At 42.6% G+C, this 19,937-nt stretch overlaps 1 protein-coding gene across 2 annotated transcripts in view; it reads right to left on the bottom strand.

The window, feature by feature from the left end:
• PKNOX1 (PBX/knotted 1 homeobox 1) overlaps positions 1-13,768 on the bottom strand; it is a 37,527-nt gene extending 23,759 nt beyond the window's left edge. Inside the window, exons 1-2 of one of the 2 annotated variants that reach the window (XM_054291265.1) lie at positions 13,695-13,768; positions 3,056-3,135 (exon numbers count right to left, since the gene is read on the bottom strand). The gene's annotated coding sequence lies outside the window, so the exon portion shown is untranslated. Of the gene's footprint in view, positions 1-3,055; positions 3,136-12,037; positions 12,215-13,694 lie in introns of those variants that run through there. The other variant, XM_054291266.1, reaches the window with a different exon arrangement.
• Between the last annotated feature and the right edge of the window lie 6,169 nt (positions 13,769-19,937).

Here is a 19,937-nt window from a genome sequence, read left to right as displayed (position 1 = left end):
TTAAAATTTTCACCACCTTAAGATCTGAAATAGAATATTTTTTTCAATGTGTTCAATCACTACAAATTTTTCAACTATTTTAAGTCCTTCCCTTATTGCATACTACTACTGCATATGACCATTTTTAAGAGCAATTTTTACATTTCTGGATATTTTCCCCTGCAGATTATAACAGTCTCAAGCGAGTGTTTCATCTTGCAAACACAGAACAAACTTCAAGGTTCCCTTCTTTGACAACAGTTTCAGGCACAGAGACAAACCAAACTCCTCAGGAGAAACCTCAAGCCTCACTTTGCATCAAATTCACTCAGTGTAATTCCTAAGTATGAGTGCAATTTTAAAAATCTTTTTTAAACTGCTTCAAAGACCAGAGAAGTTCACCAAGATGATGTAAGCTTGGTTTCCTCTAAAAACTAGGTTATATCTGTTTTTACAGAATATCAGTATTCTTTCTTTGAAACTCCAAATACATTACTGATTTCTCCACCAAAATTAAAACTACAAATGCAACAACCAAAGTGCACTCATTGATAGAAGTACTTCATATTTTAAATTTTTTTTTTACAGTTACAAATCATTTAGTGTTAAAAGCTAAATCAGCATTTGCCACTATAAGTGAGAGACCTCTCAAAATCCTTTAAGGAAACACATTCTGAAGCATCAGCCCTGTAAGCATTTGTCTGATGTTTAAACATTTATTTTCTTTCATAAATGGCAGCTGACAGCCAATGCAAGTGCCTGTCTCTATTGACAGAGTGAACAGACACATAGAAAATGCTGCTTTTCTTCCTTCTCAAAAGACAGACATTTAATTTATGACTGTGACATCCAAAGCATGGACCAGACTACCCTCAAAATAAAAGGAGAACAGTTGAAATGATCAACAAAGAAAGAGCAAACACTATTTAATGATTATTTTAAAGCTAAGAAAAGCAGAGAAAACACTGCTAAAGAAAATGTTTAACTGTGGAAGAAAGATGAAATTCTTAGGCAAAAATGAAAAAATAAAAGTACAAGTTGTAGAAGAGGAAGAAAGTCTTAAGAGTTCACAGGGATGTAAGATCATATTTGTGGCATGAAGAAAAACCTGGAGAGGGAGGCCACAAAGATAATACATGTAAATTGGTAAAGACAGTAGGACATGGCGAGAATTTTTGGAGAACAAGACAAGCAGGACTAACCCCTCCTTCCAGATTTCCATAATGAAGAGACGTTCCACATCTGGAAGGCCCTCAGGCCACACAAAAGAAGAGAGGAGGTGCACAGCTTTGAGCTAGATCCATAGATTATTGCATCTAGAAGGACTTTCGCCATATTTTCTCCCAGGGGAATGACTGGAAAGAATTCTACATGGGTATTTCCTTTATTTCCCACAAGAGCTTCCCCTCTGACTTATAATTACAGTAGAAAAAGATTAAGCTATTAGGCAAGATAGGAACTGATGAGATTTAGTGAAGACAACCACTGCAAATCAAGAAGAACAAATTGAGCTAATCACACCCTTAAATCGAGGCAATTAACTGAGGAATTACTTCTGTTCACTAAAAAGAAACATTTCCTCATTACTCAGTAGAGACAAGAAACAAAGTGAGTTAAACTTTAAGGAAAGTAACTGAGAAGGTATTTACAGATTTGGCTTTCCAGGCCTCATTTGGGAAGCAGCAGCAGGCTCGTTAGCAGGCCCAGCCCCAGCAGATGCTCAGGCTGCTATCGCTCCCAGATGTTTATCATGCCACAGCTAATTACCAACACAGCTCCTCCACCGAGCTCACACAACACATGGATGGTTTCTGATGCTTTTTACACCCAGTCACAGGCTGGTTCAGCCCCTCCCTGCTGAAGGTGGCTGTGATGGAAAGCAGCTGACGTGGTCTGAAGCTGTTGTGGTGCTCTCCAATGAGCCCTGCTCTTGGCTGACCGGCTCTGTGTGTCCATCCTCAGCTCCCAGACCACCTCCAACCTACCGACTCTGCCCCAGCACACAGAGTGTTTGGGCATCCGAGGTGAACCCAAGAATAAATTACTTCTGAACCTCTTAGCTTTCAAAATACCAATTATTCTTTATGAGATAAATCGAGAGCATAGGGGAAAATGTGTGTTTTAATTTTATATTCAAAGACTTACAAATAACAAAAATAACCTGAGGGTGAGTCTGCTGGTCAGCTTCAAACAGAACAGAACTAACTCTCATTCTATTTATTTTGAAAGTAAAATGTGTAGAAAACCTAAGGTCATGTAACTGGAAGCTGATGCATGACCTGCAATCAGAAACTCTACTGATACCTGTGGTGAACGGGAATTCATAAAAGAGCATGGTCTACAAAGCAAAGGGGGAAAAAAAAGATAAGCCTTTTATAAAATGAGGTATGAAGGAAAATGTAAAGCAGAAAGGAAGCTAAATGAAGAGGGGTAATCATAATTAAAAATGTGGAGAGCTTGTGCAAGTTGAGTATGGAAGTGAAGAGATTAAATGTGAGCTGAAACACACACACAAAGTGATCACTTGACATTCATCACTCCACTCCTGGCTTGTTCCACTTACTCCCTCATAATTAAGGGCACAGGGACCACCCAGTAACGTTAACAGAAGGTACAAGGGAGCTGCTGGAGATCAGTGGTATCATTTCTAACATATACAAGCTACAACAGATGTTTGGAAGAGATATAAATAGTTACGCTACAGGCTACGACCGAACCACCAGCCCTCTTAGGGTTGTGAGGGAACTACCCAACAGACTTGTTAACAAGTAATCATTCCTTCTCATTTTCCTTCATACATGCTTCTTTGAAGTCCTTCAGAGAGAAATGCATGACTGGCAGATTCAGCATGGCTCTTTGTTCATTCTTATTTAACTTTAGACCTGGCACTTGTTATGTAACATTAGATGCTTACATTCACACAGCAAGTTAAAAAGAAACAAAAATCAATTCTCTTTGACACATGAAAAGCAACAAGAACTGGCTTCCTTTTCAACACAATACAGGATGATGTTTATTTCCAGGGCATGCTGTTTTCTAAAGAAGATAAAATATTGGCCATGAGAAAGCTGCTCACCCCTTTCCTTCAATGAGTTGAAGACATTATCTTGTTCCAGCACAGAGATCCCACTTATGTACAAGGTGGAAGACAGAAACCTAAAAACCAACAGAGAAATAGTCAGAAGAAAATAACACCTTGGAACAAACACTCTAAGACTCAATATGATTTTTTTTAAAAAATTGTTTTATTATGTGGTCCACTCATCAAGTGTTAATGAACAGACAAGAATTTTTTAACACATTTTGCAAATCTTTGCATTGTTAATAATCTCTAATCACACCCATTATCCCACGCTTGAACTTCTTATCCCATTATTTGATCTTTCTCTCATCTTATTCCATTCATTCTCTACATTCACCTTTGTCTGTTGACACCTCTAACAGAAGGTTCCATTTGGATAATAACTCCCTCACTGTTAAATTTTCCTATTTTACTCCTTGGCTCGGTGTCTGTCTGCCAAGACTAGACAAGACACATTCCAAAAATAACACCATGAAATGCAAATAGGAGTAACCCACCACTGTTGTGAAAATTAGCATGAAATCAAGAAAGGTGAGAGATTTTTTTCCTCCCCATTTAAATCTCCTTCATCATCATTTGAATATAATCCATGATAAAATCAAAGCATGATGTTAGAAATGGGCCATTGTTAGGATCCTGTCTTCTGTGAGGACAGGTTCTGCCACGGGATTATTTGGCCATTTTAAAAAGTTTTCCAAAAATTATGACTTAAAATCACTTTAATTACATTTAATAGCACTCATTTGATACAGTGAAGCCACTTTTAAAAAGCAATAAGGATTGTGAAAGCAAAGTAACAAAGATTGTGAAAACATATTTAGAAAACACAACTGCTGGAAAGCATTAAAAACCCATCTCAGGAGAAGTTCCAGACACTAAGGTTGCACAGAGGCCACCAGAAATTAAATGATGGCTAAAACACAGCTGAGATCTTGAATCTGATTATCTCTGTTTCTCACACAGACAAAGTTCACAATAAGAACTAGAGAGAAGTAACTCCAACATTTTTGAAAGCAAGATGAAATTGGTCTTTGAATTGGTTTTTAAATTAATTAAAATTTATGCACGTGTTGTTTTCCAAGAAGTGATGTTTTTCAGACAAGTTTACAGAAAAACAAAATTTGAAGGGCCGCTCAATCTACATGCCATCTCTGGCTCATCAAACCTGGTTCCAAACAGGGCAGGGAAGGTTTGTGAGGAGTTTTAAGTTTAAATTTCAGCCATTGGTTAGAGACTGAACACTGAGCAAGAAGGAGTTTCAGCCCAAAGTAACAGACCTGGTTCTGAAGGTTCTAGGAGCTGATGGCACATTAGAAGTTCTTACCATTTTTCCTTAAACCATCAAAGATCTGTGTCTTCAGAAAATGGGCTTCTCTCATTTTTGCAGCTTCTTAATTCTATTCTGAGGACAGTGTAACCCTCTTACTCCCTTCCTCACATGCCATGCATTTTGGTACTCATTCTCACTTCAATTTACTGGGCTACTTTCAAATAAAGACTTCTCACTATTCATGGCATCTTCAGAACAGAGGTCACTGATAGACAAATCAGGATGGATAAATGGATGAATTATCCATTCCTTGTCTCTGCTCAGACATAAGGAGAACTACTGAAAATCTGAAAATCCTGCTCCTGTATTCAGAAATAACTGCAGCCAAGAACTGCTGCCAGATCTGGTCACACAATATTCAGTGTATGAAGAAGTAGCCCTTGCCTGCAAAGCCTTCCACTGAAACTCTGGGAAAAGCACATTTCTAGGCAGCTTATGAGATATCCAGGGCAGGAACAAAGAGGTGCTAAAGAAATGCAGGTCTGGGTGAAAGCTGCTGCAGAGGGAAGGATGTGGCTGAGAAGAGCCAGAGGATGTAGCAGTGATATTGCCCATTTCAAAGAGACACTGGGCAACATTTAATACTGCTGAACCCTAAAACATATCAGACAGGAAAGCCTGAGCTTGCAGATGATGATGTCTTAAATATTTCAGTGGGAAAAGGAAGAGGGAGCAGATACACCTGTTACAGTGTGGACACAACACCCAGGCACTGTGGAGTCTTCACCTGCCCTTGCTATTGCCAATTTTTGTTTTCCTTTAATTCCTATTGCACACAAGCTTTAAAGTAACGCCAATCATAATAAAAATACCTAACTATGAAACCAAAACAAAGGACAACTTGCTTTGTCTCTAAGAAGGTGAATCAGCACTGGGATTTTAACTACAAAGTCAAATAGGAACTTGTTCATTCAAGCACTGAAGAGCCCTCATTTGAGTCACCCTCTCATTCTGCATTTCACATCACAGGGAGCAAACACCTGTGAGCACATTCACATGAACAAATATCAGCAGACATTAAGATCCATGTATTTTTATAGATTCAAATAATGATGGCAAAAATTGATTCAAATAATGAAGCAGTAAGTAGAGCACACATGCCAACAGCCAGGATTCATCCCACCTTTGCTGCAGTTCATCTCCATCTCCACTGACCTGGCCACGCACAGTCATTCACAGAAATTAAGACAAACAAATCAATCTGAAGTTGATGCAGACAAGTTTATTAAAAATGTGCTCAATTAGAATGTTCTCATTCAGCACCCAAGGTAGTTTCCATTTCCTCTGTCTCATGTACTTTAAAAGTACAGTCATTATTTAGAATATTATACTTTTAAGAAAGACAATGTTCCTGTTCAGGAACATAACATCAGCCTCAGGGATTCCATCACACAGACACAGCCACTCAGTTACTCTACAACAACTATGCTGGCAATTGCCCTGGGAGCCAAGCCCTAAAAAGCCACAAAACCAATTTTGGGCTGCAGTAAAATGAGATTTATTCTGTGTCACTTTGTTCCCTTTATTGTTTGGTGCTGCAATAGAGTTATTTATATGTTAATCTTGATGAATATGAGACTACATTAAAAAAATGAATGCAAATTATACTTTTAAGAAATGGAAAATTAAAAATAAATTAAAATCCACAACTAAAGTTGAATTTCTGCAGAAATACAGGCTACACCCCAAGCTACCATCAACCTTTCCTTACATGTAGGATTTTGAACAGAGATGCTATGTAATAGTGACTTTATTCAGCAAGGCCTCTCCAACAGTGCATCCACTGCTTTGTTATCCCATTAATCTTTCCTAGCATCCTCTTTTCATATCCCTCCATCTCAGATCTTCACAATCCATACAAAGTATTCACACCACAGGCCACCTCCCAAGCACCAGCACACACTGTCACACAGCATGACCCACAACAAACCAACTCATTGCAAGATTTGTGCTCTTTTAGCAACTCACTCTTTGTTTAAACTCTGCTTTTGTTACATTTAATCCTATAAATTCTCCTATTTGCAAGTACCAAATTAAAAAAATAAAAGTGACACATTATAAGCAAAAATTGCATATGCTGTTAACTGATAAAATGAATATTAAGGATGCATAGATCATAGAAATTTCTCCAGACACAACAAAAGAAATAAAACTGAGGGGATCTTGGAGTGAAGAACTCCAGCTCCTGATTCTGCACATATCCTTGGTGGGTACACCAGCATATTTATAGGGAAAGGTGCAAAATCATGGCTCACATTCCTGATTCCATGTCATCACCAATCTACCACAGTCCTTCTTAACTAGGATGAGAAAGATGAGGAATTCTACTCAATCCAGTCATAAAATGATGTATGCCAGGGACCCTGCACTCAGGCAGCTCTTGAAATTCTGGAAGGAAATCCTCAAGTTGCTCTCCTACCTTCTGCAAAATAGAATCCTCATTCTTCTGACTATGGAAAGATCCTCAAATTCAAGGAACTTCCTGCAGCATCTCATTTCTCCCACCCAATTCACACTGCAATTTGACCCTGCTTTATTAGCCCCATAAAGTAATAGTAAGGAATTTAGGGGACTAAACAGCAATTTTGGCAAGAGAAAAACAAAACTTTGGGGAAAGGAAACCTCCCTCTTTAATTGTTCCAAGACTCTTGAGGGATTAGGGTATGAGGGAGCAAAAATATTTCCCATCACTTTTTCATCCATCATCAATATTCACATAATAAAAGAAGATTCCTTTTTTTTTCTGTATTCTTAACACTACAAACAGAAGGACTTTATGGGTCCAGCATGAGAATCCTCACACTCACATCATGAATCCTCACACATATTTATTGTCACAGGACAGAGAAGGAGATTTTGCCCTCAGTTTTTACCCAATGTGCTTTCAGAACATGTTGGACCCAAAAATCAGGAAGATGGTGTCACATCTGCCCTGCTGCTCTTGTGACAGAAGGGTGGCATTGGAAAGATTCCAAACACTCCTTACATCCCAGAGGATGTGTATCAGCACTTCCACAGCTGGAACTGATCCTGTACAGCTCCTGCTTACTGATATTTAAGTACTTTTTCAAACCAAATTTCATTAAAAAAAGACAAAAACAACTCAATAAACAGAAAAAAAAGGTGAGAACTCCACCAGTCTCATCATTTCTCTGGCATTCCCCATATGGATAAACATGAGTTGCTTATGCCCCAGACACAAATCCATCCCTCTGCCACTGAAGCCTTTGGAGTTTCCACATGAGCACATCCCAAATTTCCTAATTTTGGAGACACTCATGCAACCATCTCCTTCCAGGCAAATTAATCCAAAGCAACAGGAAATCCTATTTTAATCATGATTTGCATCAGCACCCAATAAACTATGAGTGAAATGAATCTTGTTTTGTGTTTATATTTTGTGGTTTCATAAGGAAGACACAGAATAACCACCAGTCTCTCTGCCTTTATTGCTATTGAATACTTTACAATGTGAGCAGTTTGTCTAAGCATATGTTATGTTTTCCAACCTTTTTATTATAAAACCATAAAAGTTTCCAGTTATTCTATGAAGGGGTGAATTCCTGATGCTGTTGAAGTACATTGAAGGGTTAACAGGAGTTTTTATTTAAATAATAAATGCATTTAAAATGGACTTTGGATGTTGAATGGATAAGAAAATGCCCTCTACACATTTTTGGCGATTAAACAATTCATCAAGACCAAGATGTTCCCTTACCATTATTTAATTTTTATATCTTTAATGATTTCTGGAATAACAACCCCATTAATGAATCAAGCATTAACTTGGACCTGAAAGTGACAGAAAATCCTGGCCCTGCAACGCTCTGTGAAATCCAATTCCAATCCATCACAAACTTTTCCAGAATCTTCCCTGTTCTGACTCCAACATTTGGCCAAACCTGAACAATTAGCTTTGTTTTGCTACTGAGTTTAGGTGTTAAAATGAACTGTTATTTTCTTTTTAAAATGAGGATGAAATAAAAACTCTTCCTTTCCTGCTCCACTCTTGCTTCCCACCTCTCCCAAACACAAGTCTCCATCCTCCCTGGAGTTATGACTGCTGCCCAAGTGTTCTGGGGTAAAAAAAACACAATTTAGGGTTAAACTTACTCATCACCTGCTGCTGTGAGCTGCATCATGCTGAACTGCTTGGCCCAGGTGATGCCTGCACAGACAGGTGACATGCAAGGACCAACAGACAGGAGGACACTCACAGAATATTCAGGTAATTTAGATTATAAATATTTGCCCAGCACCATCTAAAGCAGGTTTTCCAAGAGGTTTTGGTCTGTTGGAGGTTCTCAATGAGCAGCCAAATGTTCCATGTGAATGCTTATAATCCTTTCCCTTCTGCAACACTAAAATCCACAACTCAGCTGCTGATAAGCTCTTAAATAAGAAGAATCCTGCCTTTCTTATAAATGAACATATTTACTTAGAGTCATTCTCAAGATGCTGAGTCATTTTTAAGTTGGCAGAACAACCCTGCTCAAACATATTCATCGTGGCAAATTTCAGTAGGACTAAGAATTAAGCTACTGAAACCAACACCTCAAAATAATAATAATAATAATAATAATAATAATAATAATAATAATAATAATAAAAGATAACCAGGTAATCTTCCTTCTAGTATTGCTACTATCATGGTCTAGACCACATAAAACATAAATTAAGTGATCACAGACTGACCCAAAAGTTCTTCAGTTACAAAATCATACAACACAGCACACACATTTTCATTCTCCTGTTCTCTAGGCGTGTCAAAAACATGTAAAGATCCACTTTCTGTTCTTTAATTGCCTCTGTTTCCTTGGAATATAAAAGGCTTGGGCTTTATTTTTCAGCAAGTATGATAATATCCTTTTCCCTTTGCTTTGTTTGCTGTGTAACTCATAAAAAGCCAAGCAGGATGTGAAGTACAGCCACACTTCCTAGCTTCTTCTGCTATCAAGAAAAAACACAGGCAATTCCAAAACCTCACCAATAAAATAAAAATTGGAATTTGGAGGTTTAAAAGAAATGGATCCCTCTTTCAGTATACTAGAAACAAGCTGCCATATTCTACTTTTTGCTTGAATTTCCCATTAGCTGCAAGGAGAGCTGCAGATCCCTGGGTACAGCAGGGTGAGGAACAGTCTGTGATCATCACACTCAGCTCCCATTCTCAAAAATCACCTTTTGACTCTCTGTGTACTTAACAGCCCTCAGGTTTAACAGCAAATACCTCTTGTACATCTAGGTACTAAAAAATGAGAACAGCACAGCCTGGAGCAGCTGCCACATCAAACCCCAAACACTGTGTTCCTGTGGAGGATGAGAACCAACCATGCCAGCACAAGGTTTGAGTTTTATTTCCATTTCTAGCACCCACATTTCCCTCCCAGTGCCACATATGACATGGGATCCCCTCAGTGCTGGCAGGAGAACCAAGTTACTGCCCCTCAGCAGCTTGATAAAAATGTGCCATAACAACAAAACTGGCATTTCCAGATCCACAGTGTCATTTTTTTATTTTCCACCCCTGATCTACCTGATGAATCCCATGTTCCACAGTTCTGGCATGAAACCACCTCACAGTGAGCAAAGTGAAGAACCTGCCACAAGTGTGAATATTTCACTGTTCAACTCCCTTGGGGACATCTAAAATGGTCTGGGTAAAAGATTCTGGCAACATCTGGCCTCAAGTAAGCAAATGAAAGAACTCCATCAGCAGCTTTTTCTCCTTGCTCTTGGAATCCTCTTGCTTAGAGGAGCAGTAAGTTGTTTTACATTTTGTACAGCACTGAGCTGTAGCAAAATAAACCCCTCTGAGATTTCTCATTTTTAAACTTACAGACTCTTTGAACAAGTGAGAAGTGAAGTAACCAGCTGCTGCTGCTGCTGCTGCTAGACAAGTAACATTTGCAACATTTTTTAATTTCACACAAAAAAATTGCATTTGGTCTTACTTAGACCAAAATAAAAAAATTAATCTGCTTTACTGTAAGCTTTCACATATGTGCCAGTTTTGCAGAGGCAACATTTGGCTGCCAGACCACGACATAATATTCTGAAATACAATTTGGGCTGCTCCTCTCAGGACATTCCCAGGCCATTAGAACAGGCAGTTCCAGTGGCACAGTGGTGGCTCTGTGATCAGCCACCCTTGGTCACTAACACAGGGTTTCATTCCACCAAAGTTCCTCTTTTCCAGGAAATGGAATTGCTCCTGAACACTCCCAAACTTGCTGTGGTAGCAATCAGAATTATTAGGGATTCGTTAGAGCACTGCATTTACAGTTGGAAAGCTTGGAAAAAATACAGTTGAAAAATTCTGAAGAAGAAAAACAGCTTCCAGAAGACTTACCATTTTATAAGACTAAAGCACTTAAAATAAATTAAATTTTTATTTAATTCATTCTAAACTCCTTTCAGTCCTATCATGGAAAATTGCAAGGATTTAGCTTTAAAATGTTATTTTTATTTAACCCAAATATTATAAATTGCATTAAGAGTACAAATCAAAGCTGTAAGTACTTAATACCAGCTTGACTTTTTACATGCCAAAGTGAAATTTCCAAATACAAAACAAAATCCCCACCAACCCTAAGAACAACAACAATGTACTTAAAATGTGATGAATTCTTGGGTTTTCTATCAGCAGATGGGAAATGGTAACAAGAAAAAAATTCAGAAAAATACATTTAAAAAAATGCATGGCCAAAATCCACTGGGCAGATCAATGAGAAATGATCTGAGCCTCCAAAATCTCAGACTTTCCCTTTTTGCCCTGTGAGTTTCCCTTTTTACTCTGTTATTTTCCCTTTTTACCCTGTGACTGCAGCACACTGAGCTCTGCCTTTCACCACTGAACTGGAGATTATGTAAAGAAAACACAGTAAAACCTACACTGAAGTTTTCCTGTGGATACTTCAATTATGAGATGACAAGAAAATATGTCAAGTGGTGACAGTGAAAAAAAATATACTCTATAGTTCATAAAATAAACTGAAGATAGAACATTTGTGAGAAAAATAATTATTTTGAATAGATTATGTAAAGTGTTTGGGGGATTTTTTTCCATCAGAAATTTTTGAAAATTTGAATGTAATGATTCTGTATGTGATTACACACACTCAGAAAATGATAAATCTGTAATTTTACTTGACAGAAAATGCACTCAAAATGCATTTGATAGTGTAGCAATGACAGAGCCTGGAAATCCATGTAAGGATGGATTTCTGATACAATCACATCTTGTTTCCTGGCTGAGTGTAATCCATAAAATTCACACATGGAGCTAACAGGGGCTGACCAGGGCTCCATCCAGCTGCAGAAGCCATCTCACACCACCCAGACACAGCTAAGGGATGTAACCCCACAGCCCATGAACAATTATACCCCACAGAGGACAGGGAACAGCCTGGGAGTGTGGGCACAGTATGGAGAACAGCAGGATGGGTGCATTTCCTAAGCCACACTTGTTACAATTCCCCTCATCAAACAATCTACATTAATGAAATTTTGTGCAAGAGCATGCTCGAGAATAAAATTAGGAACTAACTAAATGTGCAATTTTTTGTAAAAACTAAGAAAGGATTTTTTTTAGTTAAAAAAAAAAACATAAATGAGATATTTAGCATACTTTGAGAGTGACCTACAGCCTCTTGCTTTCCTCCACAGGATTTTGGCCCAAGTGTTTTCCAACATCCAGAACACAATGCCATGTTCCCTGTTCCTGGGATCTGTTTAATGGAATGCTCACAACCTATTCCAAAGAGGGGCAAGGACAAAAAAATGAATCTTGCCTGGCAGCACTCAAATGCAAGGGGGGGGGGAAAAAAGCCAACAAACCAGCAGTTTATTCACTTTTAAGGGTTTCATACCAGATATAGTGTCTTGTATTAGGAAAAAAATATTTAATGCCCAATTATTTACTCCCCTAATAAATTATTTGCCCCATCCCTGGAAGTGTCCAACGCCAGGTTGGACATTCGGGCTTGGAGCAACCTGGGATATTGGAAGGTGTCCCTGCCCATAGCAGGGGGCTGGAACAAGATGAGTTTTTAGGTCTCCTCCAACTAAAACCATTCTGGGATTCTCCCTCCCTAAACCACACCATTTACTCAGACAAAACTGCAAAAAGGGACTAAAACTTCAGCAGCAGCAGATTAAAAAAATAAACCAACACTGTGACCTGTCTACAAAATTCCACTACATATCACCATTTAATAAAATATTTAATAAATTATATACTTTAAAATAGCAACAAGCTATACAAAGAATTATCACAGGAACGTGTTAACTACTCATATTGTTATATTGTTAATTGACCAACTCCGGCGCGGTGGGAGCGAAGGAAAGCCAGGGGCTGCTCCATGAGAGCTGGGACACGCGGCTCAGCAATACTCGGGGATAAAACCAGCGCTTGATTTATTATTGTTTACACACATCCCCAGCAGGGCCTCTGGCCAGTGTCAAGTCTCAGCTCCTAATTGCGGCCGCGTAAACACCCGGCAGCCCCGGGCCTGGCTGCGGGGAAGGTGTCAGCTCGCAGCCCGGCCGGGAGAGCGCGGGGTCACGGCGAAACGGAGCCGGGAGCGAGGGACAAACCCGGCCGGGCCCCGCTCGCTGTGACCGGGAGGCGGGGGAAGCATCCCCCGAAGCGGGAGGACATCCCTCAGAGCAGGGAGCATCCCCCAAAGCGGGGGACGTCTCCGGCTCCCCCCGGGCAGGGCAGGTGTGCCGGGGCAGCGGGATGGCAGCAGGGAGAGGAGGAGAGCGGGGAGCAGCAGCTGCGGCCCCGGAGCGACCCCCGTTTCCCCCCCGCCTCCGAGGAGCGGCCGGCACGGCGCTGCCCCTTTAAGCACCGCGTCGCCTCCTCTCCCTCCTTCCCTCCCTTCCCTGCTTCCCCCCCCATCCCATCGCCCCCATCTCCTTCCTCCTCCTCTTCCTCCTCCTTCTCCTCCGCGCGGACCCGCGCGCGCTCCCGCGTCCCCTCCCCGCGCGCGCCCCCGCCGGGACACAACGGGCGCACGGCGGCCGTTCCAGAACCTTCCTCGCTTCGCTCCCTCCCCCCACACCCCTCCCCGCTTTTCCCCTCCTTCCCCTCCCCGCGCCCGCCACCGCCCCTTAAACCCCCCGTTCCGTGCGAGCGGCGGCGGAGCGCGGGTGCCCCTTTCTCCCCTCGCCGCCGCCGCCGCCCCGCTCGCCCCTTCCCCAGCCGCTCTGCCGCTTCCCCGGTGCGGCCGTGCCCGGGCGGCGGGCGCGCCGTGATGGACGGCGGGGCTGGAGCGGGGTTTGAGTGACAGCGCTTACCTCGGGTGCCAATCTTCGTCACACTGACAAGCGGCTGCAGCAATCGGGACCCGCACCGCCGCCGCGCGCGTCACCGCGCGCCGCCGCGCCCGGCCAATCACCGCCCGCGCCGCCCCCGACGCCACGGCGCGCCTCATCAATATTCATCGCTCGGGGGCGGGGCTTGGGTGCACCGCCCCTCCGCATTGGGGCCGCCCGTCTCTCCCTCATGAATATGGATGAGAGGGCGGGGAAAGCCGTGAGGGTGAGGCCACGCCCCTCGCCGTGTGTGAGGCGGGGGGGTGAAACCACTGCTAGGGGTGGGGGGAGGAGGGAGATACCAAGTGGCTCCGCCATGAGGGGAGCGGCGGCGGTCGGGTTTGTGCCGCGTTCCGTCGGACAGCGCTTGGTGCTCGCTCTGGGGTCGCCTCAGGGCGCTGCTCCCCGGGCATGGGGGAGTCCCTTGCCTCGGCTGTTGGAGCTGCGGGCCCCCCGCGCCTTGTGGGGTGCCCCCGGGAGCCGCCCCCCGGGGAGCCCCGAGTGCGGGAGCCGCGCTGGAGGCTCCTCACAGGCTGTCCCAGGAACTTCTCCTGCGGCCTGTGTGGGGTGAAGCTGCCCGGCTGAGCCCTGCGACCCTTCCAGCTCCAAAGCTGCGCCCCCCGTTCTCCCCAAACCCCCGAACTGCGGGGTCTGAGTGAGGGCGGAGCTGCGCTGTCCCTCAGGATCCTGCCCGCGGATCGGGCGCTGCTCGGGTCCTGCCATGCCCTGAAATAAAGATGCTGGCCACACGGGTGTTTTCTACTGAAACTCCGCCAGGGAGGAACCACTGCTGTCACAGCTTCTTCCCGCTGTTAAATATTCCCCCTTTTCCCAAACCATTCCTATACAAGTGTCAGGAATGTGCTTTCGGGAGGGTGCCCTATGGCTTGGCCGTTTTGCTGTTGGGATATTTAAAAAGTGACTGCAGTGCAAAAGGGCTGGGATGCTTTGAGTCATGCATGTCACAGGTGATGGATCTGTCATCTCCACCTTGTTCTTCGTTCTCAAGGCTTCTGGATGATCATCCCCACATCACCTTGCTGGCTTTGAGAACAGAGAGCAAGGGGAGGAAGAAAGTGCCACATAAAAAGCAAATCTCATTTTAGGGAGCTCAGTTTAAACCCAAAGCAGTTTTGCTTTCAGGTCTTGTACTCCCTCTGCAAAGCCGCCACTGGGAATCTACTTGATTATCCTGTTCCCATTAAACTGGGAATACCCTACCTTTGTTCATGGTCCATGTCTCTCTCCCTGGTTTAACAGTAGCAAGCAAACTATTTTTTTTTTTTTTTTTTGGTTTTGCAGAACACTTTCCTGGGCTAGGCCACTTTTTAAAGGTCTGGCAAATAGTTTGGCAATAGGAACAGCTACTTAAATGTTCCCGCAAGCCAGGTCTGCCCTCAGTCCCCTGCACGTCACTGCTGTGTCCAGCCAACACAGTTGCTTCAGGAATCTTGTCACCCTGTCCACACTGCCACCATTTGTCCACTGACAAAACAGTTGCTCCATCCCCTTGCCAGACTGCCTGGAGCCTTCTCAGGGGTTCCTTTTCCATTGCCATTTTCCCCTGCACAGTCAGAGCCATGTGGACATCGGGCTTGAGAGCAGAGAGGGAACTTCTGCACCAAGCAGAGAGGGTGGAACTGAGCTGTGCTAATCCAGGTTGCTCAGATGGGTAAATTGTGGCTCAATCTCAATGGGAATGATTTATTTAAACAAGATTAGGAAAAAAAAAACCCAAAAAACAACAAACCCAACCAACTCTTAGTTTGTCTCATTCACAGGAGAATCTCTGTTTCCGCTCCTGTGCTGTGTAACAGCACCTCTCATACAGCTCCTGTGGCCAGGTTGGCTGCTCCTACCACAAGTTTCAGCTCTCATTATCCCTGACACATTCATTAGTGACACATTCACTAAACAGTGCTTAAAATTAACTGCTTCCCATGTCCAGACCTGCCTCTTCTTCAAATTTGATTCTCCCTGCAACCCCTTTGTTCTCCTTCTGCCTCGCCTGCACTTCTTTGGATGGGAGTTCACTGATTTCTTCTGAGAGCGAACAGATTAAATTAAAACTAATTTAGTTTCTGTTTAATCTCTCCTCCCAGTGATCTTCAAAGCCTTTCTTGATGCTTTTCCCAACTTGAATTTTCTTTTCTCCTCCTGCTTCCTTTTGCTTTTCCTTCCCTTCCTGACTTTCTATTCCTTAGCTCCCCCCTCATGCACAACAGGTGTAGAAATTCCTCATCTGCTGTTCCCCCTCACCCTAGTAATCCCATATTTTGGTCGCCTTTGTAGTTAAAGTTACTCCATCCATTACTCTTCTCAGCTTTTTACTCTTTATGTGATTTCAGTAGATGTTTTAACTCCCTTGAAATTAAAGCTTGTTATCAGAATGAAGGAAGCCTGGTTCCCCACACATCTGGGCCTCATGGTTTGTTAACTTTAGGGTGTAAGGTGCAAGTTTTAACTGAAATCTCTTCCAAAGTTGTGATTTATTTAGGATTTCTCTTTGGCCAGTGCATGCTGTTGCCCAAAACTTTCTGCTGCAGATTTTCCATGATTAGGGGAGAACATGATACATCCTCCCTGCTCCACAACTTATTTTCATGAAAGTCACAGGAACTAAATTATTCTGTCAGATTTAATCCTGTCTGGAGTAAACCAGTAGATTCAAACATTATTAAACAACATGGATACACCCTCAGATATACCTCTGCCTACATGACATGACCATATAAACTTCATTCCCACAAGAAAATAACCCCAAAATCACTCCTGATCAAACTTGTGACTTCCAGCTCACTGGAAGCTCTGATGCCACTCACTGTCAAGAGGTCCCTGCTTTTCAATTTGTCTTCAGTCATCTCTGATACAGCTTCTGCAGGCTTAGTTTTTAAAGGTTAAGCTTAATTTTTAAAATATCACAGCTGAAATGGCTCCAGGAGATGAAGATTTAAGAAAAGCTCTAAAAATTACAGGACCCTTGAGAGAAGCTGATAACTTGGAAAACAGGGGCAGCAGGAGAAAAAGAATGAAGTACTGAATTCAACTGAGATGAGTGATCCAAAAGCAAACAACAAAAAATCCCAACAAAACGAAACAGAAAGTACAGGTGCCTTTTCTTTCTGTTTCTGCTTGTCCAAACAAACAGTGTTGTCCCTTATCAGTTCTGCAAAAGAACAAGGATCCATTCCATGGGATGGAGGACAGCACTCCTGAGGGAATTCTCCATACTACAAATCTTGTAAGGATTATTACACAGCTGATGAGGTTTTGTGCTCAGAGCTCCCATTGGTATGGGTGCACTCACTTCAATGCAGTGCTGAGAGGGCTGCTTTAATTTCTAAAAAAGCAAAATGCCAGGGGGAATTAAATGTCACTTTAATACTTTGTAATAGCAAATTACAAATACATAAAAATGGGGATTGGCAATATTCAAGCAAAAAACATTCAGATTCTCTAACTTCTGTTTCCTTCTTCACATTGTACATATTAAATGAAATAATTAAGTCTAGCTCATTATTTGAAGCATTCCCAGAGAGGTTTGTGGGGTCAGGACCTTACCTGACTACTCAGAACATCCCCCAATATGTAAGAGCACTCCTCACAGCTGGCACAAATAATTGCACACACTGAGCTACTGAGGTCCTGCCTCATCAAATGAGACAAGCACTTTCCCAAATCCCTTCTCTTAAACACACTTTCAGTATCTATTTAGGCACAGTAGGATTGCGTAAGTGTATTGGGGGGCAAAACTCTATCCTACATACAACTGCTAGAGGAATTAAGCTCACTCTGACATCCTTCAGCAATTACCAAGCGATGAATATTACAACTATGTGCAAAACATAACATTCACCTGCATTTAATCTGTTCAGATCACTTCTCGTGCCTCTCGACTGTGTACTGGCAACTCTTTCATAATTAAGCTTTCAAAGGCAACATTTACATAAGGTGAAGGATGGGCTTCCATGCAGGTGGCAGTGATCTGTACTCATAACTTGTGGACTAAGGCCTGTAATTGCAGTGATAAGACTGGAATACTCTAAAGAGAACAGGCTTTCCCCCAGATTTCCATAAAAATTAGGTGAGTTTTTAAGTGTTGATCTCCTGACAATGGGAGTCCTCTGCAGAAAACCAGTTTCTCCTTTCCTCATTCCAAGGGAATAAAAGGATGTAGTAAGACATGGCAACAGCTTAGATGTCCTCTGGCTGTTTGGAGAGCATTCCCAAGAGCAGCCTTGGTGTGCCCTGTGTGCAGGCACAGCACATTCACAGCTGCAGCCACAACTTTACGTGCTACAGGAGGAGCCTGGAAAAAATGTGTGATTTACTTTATGGTGGATACAGCTTTTAAGATCTTAAAGCCAAAATTAATGAGTTAACTCAGTCTGAATAAATGCTGTTGCCTGAACTAGATCATGGAGATCTGTGTAACTCGGCTGGGAACACTCCCTCTGGAGAAATTAGGAGCTTGTGTCCCACAGCAGTACTTGGGCTCAGACCAAGAGCTGGCACTGCAGTGCAGCACTGCTGCAAGGAGTTTCTGTGCAGGCACCAGGGATGCCATCCTTTGAATCAGCTGTGTTATATCAGGCTTATATTTTTCTACTCTGCTCAGTGGAAAAACCAACCTACTTACAGCCTCCTAAAACAAAAGGAAAAATTAGAAATGTCTTATTCAATATTTCTCCTCATGTTAAATCAAATTTGAATTTTCCAGAGCTGTACATTAGCTGAATCACTGGCTGCACGCTACTCACTCCATCTGTTTATGTGGTTGAGTCACTGCATTACCAATATTTTAACACGTTACTTGGAAAGAATTTTGGGCGATCTGGAGGACGACCCCCCAGAGCTCTGTAAGATAATGTTCCCTTCTCTGGGCTCTGTAGCACCATGCTCTACTCAATGCTCCCTTTCTGCTACCAGAAGGATGTTAATTGGAACAAATGGCTATTTTAGGAATAAAAGCACAGCTTCCACTTAAAAGCTGAAGATTGAGCTGTGCTGTAGAAATCCACTGTCACCTCCCTGTGTGCCATGTCTTGCCCTGGGAACTGTGCATGGAGTGCCATGGTGATGGAACAAACATCTTTCACAACCCAGCATATCTTTTTTCCACTTGAGATATTACAAACAGGTTATTTTCTGAGGGCAAACTGTTTTTAACGATGCCAAAACCTGAGGGTATTTTACTGTTCAAAGTTTCTTCCAAAATGTGTAAATATTTTATGTAAATTAAAAAATCATTTTAAAATTATATGTTAAAAAATTATTTACCTCTGTGTAGAAGGTCAGGAGGGGCCAAAAAACAGGGCTGAAAAACAGAGTCAGAAGGGCAGAGGTGGAATTGCTGACACGCATTTTATTTTACAAAAAACATAAAAAGAGAATATTTGGTATGAATGTCACCATGGAGGACTATGAATGCATTCATGTTATTCTGGGAGTTGAGAAGCAGAAAGTGAAACCAACTGAAATAAAAGAAAACCAGCGAGACTAGTTTTACTTTTCAGACCAGAGGTTAGATCCAACCCTCGCAGAAGTCGGTGGAACAATTCCCACTGGCCTGAGCAGGACTTGGATTCAGCAAAGTGAAATGCAGAAAAAATGACCAGGAAGCACTAATGAAAGGTTCTCAAACACTGCTCTACAGAACACTTTCTGCAGTCCATAGAGACGTGACTTCCCTCTCCATTACTCATTTACTTCCAGCTGCTTTTATGGGTTTCTGCATTTTGGAGCTCTGAAGGGCTGAGAGGTGTTGGTAGCCAGGAATGAGAATGGCCAGCCAGCAGAGCTGGCTCTTTTGGAGATGGAAGAGGAAAAGGAATAAAGAAGGGACTATCTGAAGGAGCAGAAGGCCATTAAGCTGAGAGGATTAGGTGGCCTTCAGTGAGGATTAGGTGCTTTGCTGCCTAATGCAACTGTCTAGCCAGGCACCTGAGCTCCCAGCACAAGGCAGAAGCAAAGCTGAGCCCCTCACAGACGTCTGCACAGAGCTGAAAGCAAATAGGAAATGCCAAGGGCAGAAGCCTTCCACAAACATTCCCCTTCTCCTCTCTGCCAAGGTGGGATTTGTGGAAACCACCACACACCCCCTCCCCTGGGGTGAAGGCAGCCAAGCCCATCTCTGATGGTCCTGCAGCACTTGCACAACTCCTCCAGGCCCACAGTGACATCCCAGAGCTGACACACGTTCCTACCACCATCTTCTCCAGGCCC

The sequence above is a fragment of the Melozone crissalis genome, unplaced genomic scaffold (assembly GCF_028551555.1).
Source record: "Melozone crissalis strain CALT ecotype California unplaced genomic scaffold, PUWL_Pcris_2 ptg000090l_1, whole genome shotgun sequence".
NCBI lineage: Eukaryota > Metazoa > Chordata > Aves > Passeriformes > Passerellidae > Melozone > Melozone crissalis.
Note: the sequence above shows the minus strand (reverse complement) of the source record. Positions and strands in the feature narration are given on the sequence as shown.